Raw genomic sequence first — 13,668 nt, forward strand, 5'->3', positions numbered from 1 at the left:
CTAACTGCACCCACCTCAGGGGATTCTGGGGTACCATGGCGGTTGCTGCAGATAAAGTGTACCCTCATGGCATCCTGCAGAAGAGAAGGCCAAGGAAACAGGACTCAAACTTCCTTGGCCACATACAGGAAATGACAAATAAGACGAAGAGAATGAATGAATGCTTACAGCATCATACACACTTAGAAGAATGCATGCTTACAATATTGTACACACTAAGCAGCCTTCTGAGTACCCTCAGCTCTAAGCTATTTGAAAACAGAGATGTTTTTATACAACTTTCCATGTCTTCCAAATTTTCCTTCAGCCCAGGTGATGTATACTTTTGTATAAATAGCTTATCTGAGATCCTGCTCACTGTGGCCGGGCTCTGCAGGGATGAGCGTGCAAGGACTGCTCATCGTTCAGAGCTCATAGCATTATTGTTCAAAAATACCTTCACGGTCTCTAAGCAAGGGAAAGGTAAAAAGTCAAAACTAATAGCAAATAAAACCCATAACCAAACCACTTGGTTTCTTTTCAACTTTTTCTTTCTTATCCTAACCCTTGCATATGAAAATGTCTAATGTACTACACCAGTACATTAGTTTTCAACCTGCAGGTCACTACCCCTTTAGGAAGTTAAATGACCCTTTCACAGGGGTCACCTAAAACCATTGGAAAACACAGATATTTACATTAGAGTTCATATAGTTCAAAATTACAATTATGAAGTAGCTATGAAAATAATTTTATTTTTTATCACTACAATGTGAAGAACTGTATGAAAGGGTCACAGCATTAGGAAGGTTGAGAACCACTGTAGTAGACACTCACTAAAGCCCAATGTCAAAGTCTTCAAGTGAGACTCCATCTGGAGAACCAAAGACAAGCTTCTTTTACCAGTGCCTGAGATGCAACACTTCTCTCCCTGAGAGACACGGAGTCTCTTGCTGGTCCAGAAATGTCTCTACTCTGGGAAGTAGGGAAGGTTTGGGGCTGGAAGAATCACCCTGAGCCATCAGCCTGGGAGGCTGACTGAAATGCTGTGCACATACCGTAGGTCACAGCCATCTGATGTTCATCTCCACTGGGGATTCTTGGGCCTCCACTGCAAGAGACAGAACCGTGGCTTGGACCCTGCTGGCTCACCTGTTTTGGTTCTTTTTAAAAAATCTATTAGAAAACCCAGGGGGAAGTGAATCTGCTTAGAACAAACATCATGCACAGAAATGTTGCTGCAAACAGTCTGAAACTAGATAGAATTTTATTCCTGTATGATTGTTCGCAGATAAACTCTAATGGTCCGTGTAGTCTCCCCTGTTCCAGGTAGATATCTTTGATGATGGAAGGGATATGCATATGTTTCTATTGAAAAAATTGTAGATAAGCAATTAGAAAGAAAGAAAGGAGAAAAGGGACTGTCCCACTGATACTATCATCATGTGGCTTGTGCTTTCTGAGCATTAGACAAGAGGTTCTTTTTTTTGGGGTTTTTTTTTTTTTGTTTTTTTTGTTTTTTTGTACTTATGGTGGATGGCTATCCTTGTTACAGCCATCAGTACAGAAACACAATTGTTATCCAAAGAGAGTAAGAGAGCTTTTGCTCTTGAACCAAACTCGAGTGATCATGTGTTCCCTTGGGGAAAGGTTAGTGAGGTTGGTTTTATTAGTCAGACAGAAAGTCACGAATAAAGGATTTTCCAAATACCTTGGTGGGGATCATGGGTCATGGGTGACAGCTGAGCTGAGACAGCTGTGTTAAAGTTTGCAGGTGCTGTCCGATGATGACAGTCTTAGCTTTTGGATTGAGGGAAGCTGACCGTTTGCTCAAGAATATATTTAAAGATCTTGAAAGTCACAAGGATGTTAGGTCAAGCCTAGATGTGGGTAGTGGATGGCCTTTAAAGGGACTGGGATTCTCAAAACTATTTGGCTCGGCTCTGTGACATTTTAATACTTTGGCCATAATCAAAGTTCAGTCATTTGGGCTTGTGGCATCTTCAACACAGGTGCAGCCCCCGCCCAACTTCTGTTTACACCATAAATATGCACTTGTATTCTAACTGTTAACTGTCAACCAGTGCAACAAAAAGTATTTAATGAGCTCCTTTAAAATGTTTTTATAGTGATAATAGGCTCCTGTGCCTGGCTCCAGACTTCAATTATTTCTAATGTCTAGAATAAACTATGGAGCTATACTTAGCTTACTTTGAACTTTAGGAAACTAAGCCAGGAGTCTCATGAATTACCAGGTGCTTTTATGAAAATTGGAGACCATATGTTTTTAGAGTTTTACCTTACTGACCAAATGAATTATATCAGCACAGTTCCCAGTGCACTGAGTCTCGTAGTCCTTTAATGAGCTTTAGTCATGCAGATGTTAGCACGAGTACAGTCGGCTCAGGAGTACGGGTTCAGAACACACAACCAGGAGATTGCTACACTGTGCAAGGTCCTGTAATGTGTCTTAGGATGGTTTCAGGAGTGAAATCAGAAAGTGTCCTTCAATGGGATCATACATTCCCCCCCCCCCCTTTTCTATCCCTCCTCACTTTCATGGATCTAGGCATGGGCTCAGCACATTCAGGTTTGCCCACTTCACATCACCACTTCCTCATGGTAGGTTTTACATTCTGGAAAACTGATGTTTTCAAGCTTATAAATATTCATCTTTTTATTCACGACTGGGGCTATGTTCTCCTTCTAAGACCCTTTATGTTTTTAATTCTATTCTTATTGCTGCTTTTGGGAACGTTGTTTCAGTTGCTTGATTGTTATTGTTCTTCATCAATTCTCACACTTTATTTCTTTAGCTGCCGTTATCAGTTCATTTGCATGTGTCTTCTTCCTTTTTATAGGTATTTTTAGCTAGCTAGTTTGCCTTTATTTGTATTGTACAGCCTCAGAGGCTTGAAAAACTGCATCCCCTTTCCCCCCTAAATTCAGTGTCAATTAATTTCGATATTGTGTTTTGAAATAAGAATTGTATTTTTTTTTTCAACAATCCAATTTCAAGTATTCACAGATTTGGCTTGAAGAGTGTGTTTTAGAAGCATGCTTTCCTTTATGTTATGTAAAAAATACATATACACATAGAATAAAGGAATGACTAAAACTAGTATGGTCAGGTGCAGGGAGTGGAGGAAGCCCTGTGTGAGGGAAATCCTGCATGAGTGTTGCCAAAGACACAGTCCTGTTAAGGACCCCAGTGCATTAGCCTCATGGGAATGACAAAGCCTTACCCAAGTTGCAAGATTTTCCTTGATCCAAGTGTCAACTAGTGACCAGTGTGTAAAAAAATCTAGCAACTATAGCTGCACCCTTTCCCCCAATACACACACTTAGGTTTATAAATGCCTGGCGGAGACAGCTCACCTGCCCTGCCCTGTACATATGTATATATACACATATGTATATATACCCATATATACATATATGTATGTGATAAATACACTGAGGTTCCAGGTTGCAGCATGGTGGGGGTGGGTGCACTCCATCAGAGGGCACAGGTCCCACCCCATCCCACTTTTCTATACATATGTCTGCATGACTGGTCTTTTTTCATTCCCTTAAAGTCTCTAGTCAGGGTCCAAGGACTCAAGCCCCAGGAATGGGCAAAGCCTGAAATAGACAAAGTCTGGAGTGGACAGACCCAGCAGTGGGATGGTCTTGGCATAGGTAGGGCCTGGGATTGCAAGACTGGTTGCAGCCACGGTCCTGGGAGTGGCTTTGTTAAGGAAGAAGTGTGGTGGCAGAGAACTGAATAAAATGGAGACACCTGACTGGTCCCAGGGTGAAGGGTGTTCTCCAGGAGAGAAGGGCAGGGATGGAGTGGATAGGATGCTTGAGAGGAGGAAGTGTTTGATCAAGCCAAGGCCTGCATGTTTGGAACACTCACCATGAAGAAACTGTCCGCCCTACACTGCACAATCAGCTCCTTGTTCTTACTGCAAAAGAGGAGCAAGTGGCACTACTGTCAGGTCACAGGCCCAAGGGGGAAGTGACTGGCTCAGGTGGCCACTGACAAGCTGTGCTAGAGGCTGAAGCCAGGGAGTCATTGTGGCAGGCTGCTTTCCTGCCCCACACTTGCCTTGGATCTACAGGAGACACAAGAAAGTGCCTTCCCTCCTTGTCCTTCCCTTCTCCCTAGAGAAAGGGTGTTGAGGAGGAGTGGCATGACCATCTACTGGCTCAGCAAGACTGAGAAGTCTTGGCTGTCCTGGGCTGACCCTTCTGACACCCAAGACTGCCTAATGTACCCCCTCTGGTGCAGACCTTGTGAACTTCGAAGACCCAGTCCCAGCTTTTCCCATAACACTTACTCATCAGTATAAGTACCAGGGATGAATGTTTTCAGATATGATGACATGTAGCACATATGGTCTGTATAGGAGGAGTGAGGACTAAAGGAGACATAATGAACATCTTCTTTGGTCCTCAGGAACCATGCCTACCCCGCCTTCTCAGAAAGTCACTAGCCCTTCCTCCTCAGTGACCATGTCTGGTTTCATGTGGGTTTCTAGCAACCTAAGGCATGGTTCCCAGCCCTGTGGTTTAGTGAAGAAGTTAGTCCCTTCTGAGATTATTGGACTTGGCAGAAGGTCATATTATTTGAGACCTGGGTTCCAGAGAATTAAAGCCTAAGATCTAGACATTTTCCTGGAGCCTGACATCACCACTTATAATAGCTCCAGGCAAAGATGTAGTGAAAATTGTGGTTTCGGATGCTCCCCTGGCCTTGCCTGGATGGAGGCACCTCTGGCCCTAGACCTGCTTTCAGCTTGGATGGAGTCTCCCTGTCTTTCTCTGTTGAGTGGAGAAATTTCTTTTGTTCCTCTCCTTACTCCTTTGAGTGTTGCCACTCCTGTTCTTGTCACTTTTGATCAGAACAGGTCCCTACAGGAAGTCCCTACTGTTTAACAACACCCAGGGCTGCATTATCCAGATTACTGTAATGGTAGAAAGAGAGATGGCTGCCTACCTGCCCAAGTGAGGTCAGGGATGGAGAGCAGCTCACCAGAGGCAGAGCCTGTACCTGTGCCTCAGGCTATATCAACCTGTGTTCTAGGTTATCAAAGGGTCAGCACAGAGGCTAATTATAGGTGACAAAAGTGTTGCCGGGCCAGGCTGAGATAAAACAACTTCCAGCAGAACTCCACTAACTATGCCGAATGAACATATCACTGTGGTGTGTGTACCCGTCGCTATCACCCCCGCATAGTAAGCCTTTTATTAGATTATCTAAAAGACAACAGTGTTTGTCATTAGCCACGCCATGAATCACTTGAATAATGCATGGAGCTCCTGAGCAAAAACCGAACCTTAAAGTGCGTGATGATGTATTTTTGTAATAAAAATATCAAGTTCATTTAAACAATTACTTTTTAAAGCACTGCTCCTCTCCCAGTGGGTTTCCATTGATTGGATTATAGAAAGGCAGTGGATGTCCTGATTGCTTCAATGAATTCTGAATATGGACAGATGAAGTGATGACTCCATCAGCACCACGGCCAGCTCCAAACCCACAGCCCCAGCTGATCCAAACCACTAACCAATTGTGTTATAAAGCTGCAAAGGGGGGAATTATGGCTGAAGTGAAGCACAGCAAAAACTGTAGTTAGATTTAAATTGGTCTACATTGTCCTCGGGGAGATGGGTAAGCATCAGGAAGCCTGCTGAGCCATTCTGATAGCAGGGCTCCTACCTGAGAGAGCTGAAAGGGGCAGGTCTAGGGCCAGAGGTGCCTCCATCCAGGCAAGGAAGGGCAGGGCCAGGGAAGCATCCAAAACCTTTATCTTTGGAGAACAAGCTGAGACAGTGTGTCTGGGGAGCATCACACTGCTGACTGTTGCTAGCAAGGGTAGATCCTGGATGGACTCTGAGCTGTGGTGGTATGTCTCTCTGGTCTACTTTTTTTAATTGAACAACTTTATTTCAAAAAACAAAGATAAATGTACAGATTTTAAAAGCATTTTTGCATAACAGTATATGAACACATTTTTGTCAGTACTTGATTTTTTTTAAAGGATTGATAGTATACGTTAAAATCTTACTAGGTACAATGAGCATAAAGTACATGTAAAACAAGATTTAACTTGGAAATAGTCAAAATTTTCTTGGTGTGTAAAGATTAAGCATAATGATTTTTCATTTTTTAAAGGTGAATAAGTAATTTATTTTATTTTATTAAACTTTATTTTAAAAAACAAAGATAAATGTACAAATTTTTAAGCATTTTGGCATAAAAGTATATGAATACATTTTATAAGGTTGTAATTAAGTATTTGTGGGTACATATACATACACATATGTATATATGTAACAAAAATATAGGAAAAGAGGTTATTAATTTGAAGGAATAGGAGAGAAACTTGGAGGGGCTGTAGGAAAGGGGGATGTGATTAAGTTCTATTTTAATTAAAATATATTCTTTTTTTTTCTCTTGAACTTCATACAGTCTGTGAGTTGTTTCTGGGGTGTTCAGAGCTTTCTGGGGTTAGTATCCCATTATTTGTGACTGCATATTATGTCTGTTCTTTTGTGACTGGGTTATCTCACTCAGGATGATATTCTCTAGATGCATCCATTTTTCTTAAGAATTTCGTTAAGCCATTGATTCTGATAGCTGAGTAGTACTCCATTGTGTAAATGTACCACAATTTTTGTATCCATTCATCTACTGAAGGACGTCTGGGTTCTTTCCAGCTTCTGGCTATTATAAATAAAGCTGCAATGAATATTGTGGTGCATGTATCTTTGCTGTATGTTGGAGTGTCTCTGGGGTAAATGCCCAGAAGTAGAATAACTGGGTCTTCAGGTAGTACTATGTCCATTTTTCTGAGGAACTGCCAGACTGATTTTCAGAGTGGTTGTATCAGTTTACAACCCCACCAGCAGTGGAGAAGTGTTCCTCTTTCTCCACATCCTTGCCAGCATCTGTTGTCATCTGAGGTTTGGATCTTGGCCAATCTGACTGGTGTGAGGTGGAATCTCAGGGTTGTTTTGATTTGCATTTCCCTGATGGCTAAGGATGTTGAGCACTTCCTTAGATGTTTCTCAGCCATTCGATATTCCTCGGTTGAGAACTTTTTGTTTAAGTCTGTACCCCATTTTTTAATAGGGTTGTTTGATTCTCTGGTATCTCGCTTTTTGAGTTCTTTGTATACCTTGGATATTAGGCCTCTATCTGATGTGGGGTTGGTAAATATCTTTTCCCACTCTGTTGGCTGCCGTTTTGTTTTCATGATAGTGTCTTTAGCCTTACAGAAACTTTGCAATCTCATTAAGTCCCATTTGTCAATCTTTGACCTTAGAGCTTGAGCTATTGGTGTTCTGTTTAGGAAATTTTCTCCTGTGCCTATGAGTTCTAAGGTTTTCCCGACTTTCTCATCTAATAGTTTCAGTGTACCTGGTTTAATGTGGAGATCTTAGATCCACTTGCACTTGAGCTTTGTACAAAGAGATAAGAAATGGTCTATTTTCATTCTTCTGCATGCTGAGTGCCAGTTGGACCAACACCATTTGTTGAATAGGCTGTCCTTTTTCAATTGAATGTTTACAGCTCCTTTGTCAAAAATCAGGTGACCAAATATGTGAGGGCTCATTTCTGGATCTTCTATTCTATTCCATTGATCCACGTGCCTATTTCTGTACTAGTACCATGCAGTTTTCAGCACAATTGCCTTGTAATATAGCTTGAGGTCAGGGATAGTATTTCCCGCAGATGTTTTCTTGTTGTTGAGGATGGATTTCGCTATTCTAGGTCTTTTGTTATTCCATATGAAATTGCACATTGATCTTTCCAACACAATGAAGAACTGGGTTGGAATTTTGATGGGGATTGCATTGAATCTGTAGATTGCTTTTGGTAAGATGGCCATTTTTAAAATGTTGATCCTTCCAATTCATGAGCATGGAAGATCTTTCCATTTTCTGAGGTCTTCCTTAATTTCCTTCTTTAGAGGATTGAAGTTCTTGTCATACAGGTCCTTCACTTGCTTAGTTAGTGTCACACCAAGGTATTTCATATTGTTGTGACTATTGTGAAGGGTATCTTTTCCCTAATTTCTTTCTCCACATGTTTTCCTTTGAGTATAGGAAGGCTACTGATTTGTTTGTGTTAATTTTATATCTGGGCACTTTGCTGAACTTGTTTATCAGCTGTAGGAGTTCTCTGGTGGAATTTGTGGGGTCACTTAAGTACACTATCATGTCATCTGCAAATAGTGATGTTTTTACTACTTCTTTGCCAGTTTGTATCCCTTTGGTTTCTTTTTGCTGTCTAATTGCTCCAGCCAGGACTTCCAGTACTATGTTGAATAGGTAGGGCAGGAGTGGGCAGCCTTGTCTAGTCCCTGATTTTAGTAGTTGCTGTTTCTTGCTATTTTTCCTTTTAGAGGTAGAATTGTGCCTGTGTGCCTTTCTTCTTTTGGTTTTGTTGCTTAGGTATTTTCTTATTTTTACTAGGATGTACTTTCCCTCCTTGTATTGGGTTTTTCACCTATAATTTGTTGTAGTGCTGGGTTTGTGGTCAGATATTGTGTAAATTTAGTTTTGTCCCAGAATATCTTGGTCTCTCCATCTATGGTGATTGAGAGTTTTGCTGTGTATAGCAGCTTGGGCTGACACTTGTGTTCTCTTAGGGTCTGCATGATGTCTGTCCAGGATCTTCTAGCTTTCATAGTCTCTGTTGAGAAGTCGGGTGTGATTCTGATTGGTCTGCCTTTATATGTTACATGACCTTTTTCCCTTACTGCTTTTAGTATTCTTTCTTTGCTTTGGGCAATTGGCATTTTGACTATTAAGTGTTAGGAGGAATTTCTTTTCTGGTCTACTCTATTTGGAGTTCTGTAGGATTCTTTTATGCTCATAGTCATATCATTCTTAAGGGTAGGGAAGTTTTCTTCTACTATTTTGTTGAAGATATTTACTGTGCCTCTTAGTTTATATTCTTTGCCCTCTTCTATTCCTATTATCCTTAGGTTTGGTCTTCTCATTGTGTCCTGGATCTCCTAGATGTTTTGGGTTAGGAGCTTTTTGGCTTTTGCATGTTCTCTGTCTGTTTTGTCTGTTTTCCATGTTGTCTTTGGCTCCTGAATTTCTCTCTTCCATCTCTTGTAGTCTGTTGGAGATGCTTGCATCTGTGACTCCTGATTTCTTTTTTAGGTTTTCTACCTCCAGGTTTGTCTCTTTTAGTGTTTTCTTTATTGTTTCCATTTCCATTTTAAATTTCTTCTTCAATTCCTTTATTTCTTTGGTTCTGTTTTCCTCTAGTTCTTTGATTTCTTTGAGTGTTTTTTTTTTTTTTTTTTGTTTCCTCTTTCAAAGCTTCTATTTCTTTATGCTTTTTCTCCTATTCTTGTTTAACGATCTCTATCATCATCTTGAGGTATGATTTCGGGTCTGAGTCTTCTTTTTCTGGAGTGTTTGGCATTCTGCTGTTTGCTGTTACAGGAGAGCTGGGTTCTGGTGTTGCCAGGTTGTCTTGGTTTCCATTGGGTAAGTTATTTTGCTTTCCTCTTGCCATCTTGTTGTCTGTGATTATACGTGGTCTTGTCAGTGATTGGTTCCCGTCTCTCCCGTGTACCTTGCCTGTGTCCCTGGATCTCTGCTGTTCCTAGTGGCAGATGGCCTAAACATTTGGTTCGCATGCACGGGCCTTCCGGGTGGAATCTGAGTTCCTATGGCAGAGTTCTTGTTCCCCTGAACCAATTGGGGGTGTGTTTTCCGCGAGCTTGGCCCAGACCTCTCTGTGCCCCGGCTACTTGCAGCCCAGTTTCACCAGGCCTGCATCCCTGGATCTCCACTGTTCCCCGTGGCAGATGACCTGAGTGTTTGGTTCACCAGCCAAGTCTGTCTAGTCTTAAATCCTGGGCTGGAGGACACTTCTGCTTTGAGCTCCTCTGACTATAAACTCTTCCTGGTTCCTGCATATCTGTCTTGAACTGAGGAAGGCATGGGTCAATCCAGAAAAGAAATGGTCCTGAAGTCTAGGAAATAAATTAAAACTTAATGATAGTCTCTCTTAGATAGTCTCTCTCCTGGCTTTCTACACACACAATCTCAGGGCTAGCAGCAGGATTGATGCTCCAATCAATCCCAGGTTCGAGAAGAGGTATGAGCACCTGTGTCCTTACAGAGGGAAAGGGGAAAGATGGAGCTCTAATGTCAGGCTTTGGGAAACATAATGAGCTCAAAGGAGGGTGTGTGGAGGCCTGTGGGTACACTGTTTCAAGACTGGCAAGTCTGTGTGATGCTTGATCCCTACAATGCTACATGAAGTAGAAGTCTGAGGTTCTGAGATTGCCTTGGCAGTGGCTTAGACAACAGAAATGTACTTAGCCAAGTTTTGGTGAGCAAGCACCTGGACAGTCTCTAAGGATTCTTTTCAGCCCTTCTAGCTTTCTGGACTGCAGATTTCCGGGGACTGTGGGCTTTTGCTCTTGGCCTCAAGCTCCCTTGACTTCTCCCTGAAGCTGAATTTCCTTTTCTGTCTTTTTTATGGACACCAACACTCAGCTTCAGGGGACCTCAATGGTTTCAGCATTCTTTTAACCAGGGATTCATAGCTAAACCACAATTGCAGAGATTACCCCCTCCAAACCAAGTCATATTCACATGGGACAGTTAAATTCTGAGACCTGTGATCTTTCTTACTTCCAGACAAGGAAGCTCAAACAAGGAGTGAAGTACTAAGGGGACAGTCCCCCACCCCTGCCACAGAGTCCAGGCTGTTTCAGCCAACTATCTCTGTCCTGTCATGTATACAAAGAAAATGCAGCCACTGGGCTCATTCCTGAGTGACAAGACCCATTGTAGCACATGTGTTCCCGAAGCAGAAGGCCATGGTTTTGCTCATGCTTATGTACTATTCTGTCCCACTGAAATATGTCACAGTGTGAGAAAAAAGGGCATAGACCCTCCTTTCAGGAGTAATAAGATGTCCACAACTAGACTTGAGGTTACAAGTGGGATGATGCTCATAGCCAGGACTCAAACTATCTCCTAGTATGAACCTCTGGCCATTCTGAATCTATGATAAATATAAATGGAACAGAAACTCTTCTTGACACTACCTAAGCTCACTCTGCCCCTGTGAAATATCCAGTCACACAACAGCTCTGGCACATTATTGTAGGATAAACCTTGACTTTTTAGATCTTCCCTAAACTTAATCCTGTGCTAAGCCTTAACATCCTCACCAGAGCTACCCAAGACTATCCCCACCCACTGCAAGGAATCACAAACCACACTTGTATAATCATAGCTGTATTGCTGATATCATGGGTTGTGGGACTCCAGCAAGCATAACTGATTATTTTCTTTCTCAGACAGGCCTGCCCCACAGGTCTTTATGAACTGGACCTTTCATGAGTGTATGACTACTTTGCCTTTCAGGTCACATTGGCTCACAATTCCTAAATACCTTAAAGAGAATACTGTGCACACACTATGGGGGTTATGACTCAATGACAGGGAGCTTTGGAAGGCAGGGAAGACTGGGACAAAGCTAATTGGGAAAGGCAGAGAGTTGCAGAACATTCGCTCTGATTGTTACCCTATGAAGCCAGGCAGAAAGAGAAGTAAGAGAAACATGGTCAGGGACTCCAATAGAGAAGTCACTGTCATGGCCCCAACATGCAAAAGGACTCCAGATGAGTCACTGGGAAAGTGATATGGCCGCAAAAGGAGATTGGGTCCTCAGAGGCTAAGTGTGCTCAATTGAAATGGGTAAATCCATTCTAGAGATTTTGAGTCTGAGATGCAAGTTGTCCTAAGTTAAGAGATCTCAAGGCACTTGGAAGCTTCTCTCTGAAATAGCAATAGGAATGAGCAAAGAGAGTCCAGTTCAAGTGTGAAGGTAAAGCAACGACCATAAGAATCAGCTCAGCGCCCAGCCAGAGGCAGGTGAGGAGAAAGCAAAGGTCAGGAGGAGGTAGTCCAACATAGGTCTTCAGAGGTGCTCCCCATGGCTTTATTCATCCATGTGTGAGGCAACAGAGCTGGTCTCAGGCTCTCTCGGGCAGTCCTGAGGTGGATGATCAATGATGTTATGTGTGTTTAGAGAGCCGCTGGTTTTGGAAGACATATGTCTGGGCAGCTCTGGGAAAGTGGAGAGTCATTGTTAGAAGGAACAGTCATTGCATTGGTCTCTGGTTTGGAGAAGGGCCAGTTTGGAGTCAGAGCTATTACTCTGTACAGCTCCACTGGGTGAGAAAACAAAACAGTAAGAACCCCAACCCCTGCACACTGTAGACAAGGAGCCTGGGGATCCTGGTGCTTGAGAAGTGTCCTTTTGTGGCCATCATTGGGTCCCTACTGGGGATGTCCTCATGACACTTGGGCACTTTGTGAGAATCCTACCTCATTTCAGGACATGCATCCCTTTATGAATGTGGATATGCTGGGACTAGTTTAACAAGCTGTCTCTGTGCTGTGTGTCAGTAGACTAAACCATTTTAAGTTCTGTGTGTGGTTCCACAAAGGGTTGCTTCTTCATGCTAAAACTGGAGTCTTTCGGGCTGTTGTACACTCTGATCTCAGCAAAGAACCCCCTCATCTTCTCATTGTTTTCCATGCAGTATGGGCAAGGACATGGCTCTGTGGCATGTTACAGTACCACTGTCATGGAGGCTTCAGTAAGGGGCGGGTAGCTGACTCAGGTGGTATCTTGGATTCTGTGGAGTCTCCTCTGCCCACCAAGTGAGCACCCAGGTCATAAAGAAATGTATGCTGCCACAGACTGTTGTAAATGCATTGGGTCTATCTTGACTCTCAAGACCTAGCAATTGAAACAAGAGACAAGAAGGAAAATGCTGGGGAGAAGGGAGGATCAGTGAAAGAGTCACCAGGGTCTGGTGGTGATTTGAGAGCTCAGTGTGGCTGTTAGACAGGGCCTACAGTAAGAAGGAGTCTTTTCTCTATTCCTTTATCTTAGTGGGTCCTTGAAATGACCCAGCTCTCTTCCTCAAATGGGGGTTTTACATGTCTTGGCTCTGGTTAGAGACGACTTCCTAGAGAAGGGCCTCTGAGATATAGGGGCCAGGCTAACAGGTCTTCTTTTGGGAGATGCTTCAGGGACCAGGACAGGCTGAGAGACAGTGGAATGAAATCTAGCATCGTGGAAGGGTTCCTTAGGGATGTTTGCACTAGATGAGGATGAAATCACTCCCATTCACAAATACCAACAGGACTGTCCCTCTGAGGGCTCTTTTTATAATCCTCATGTTCCTTGCCTCCCAGGAGATGATGTGGCAAGGAAAATGGATTATTCCTTCTTACCACAGTTAAACTCTCAGGGCTGAATCCTCAGTGAGAGACATATCTAGGGGCCTTCCATCTTCTGCTGTTAACCGATGGCTGATGCTGAGTTCGGTCATATGTATGACCAAAAGTGTCCTTTGCATTCTATCTGAACTCTCAGGTGATATGTGACACTCTTCTTGGAGGCCAGACAACATCTGAGGACAAAGAAGCTCCAGACAGGCTTTTGGTAGAGCTGTAGGAATTGGCAGCCCCCTCAACCTCCTTTTGGTCTATCTTAGAAACTGCCATTGGATTGGCTTGTGGACATGTCTCTGGGGGAATTTTCTTGATTGCTAAGTGAATGGGAGGAGCCAGTGCACTGTGGGAGGTGTCATCCCTGAGGAGGTAGTGCTGTGATACACAAGGAAGCTGGGTGAGCCT

The sequence above is a fragment of the Micromys minutus genome, assembly GCF_963924665.1.
Source record: "Micromys minutus genome assembly, chromosome: 2".
Taxonomy (NCBI): domain Eukaryota; kingdom Metazoa; phylum Chordata; class Mammalia; order Rodentia; family Muridae; genus Micromys; species Micromys minutus.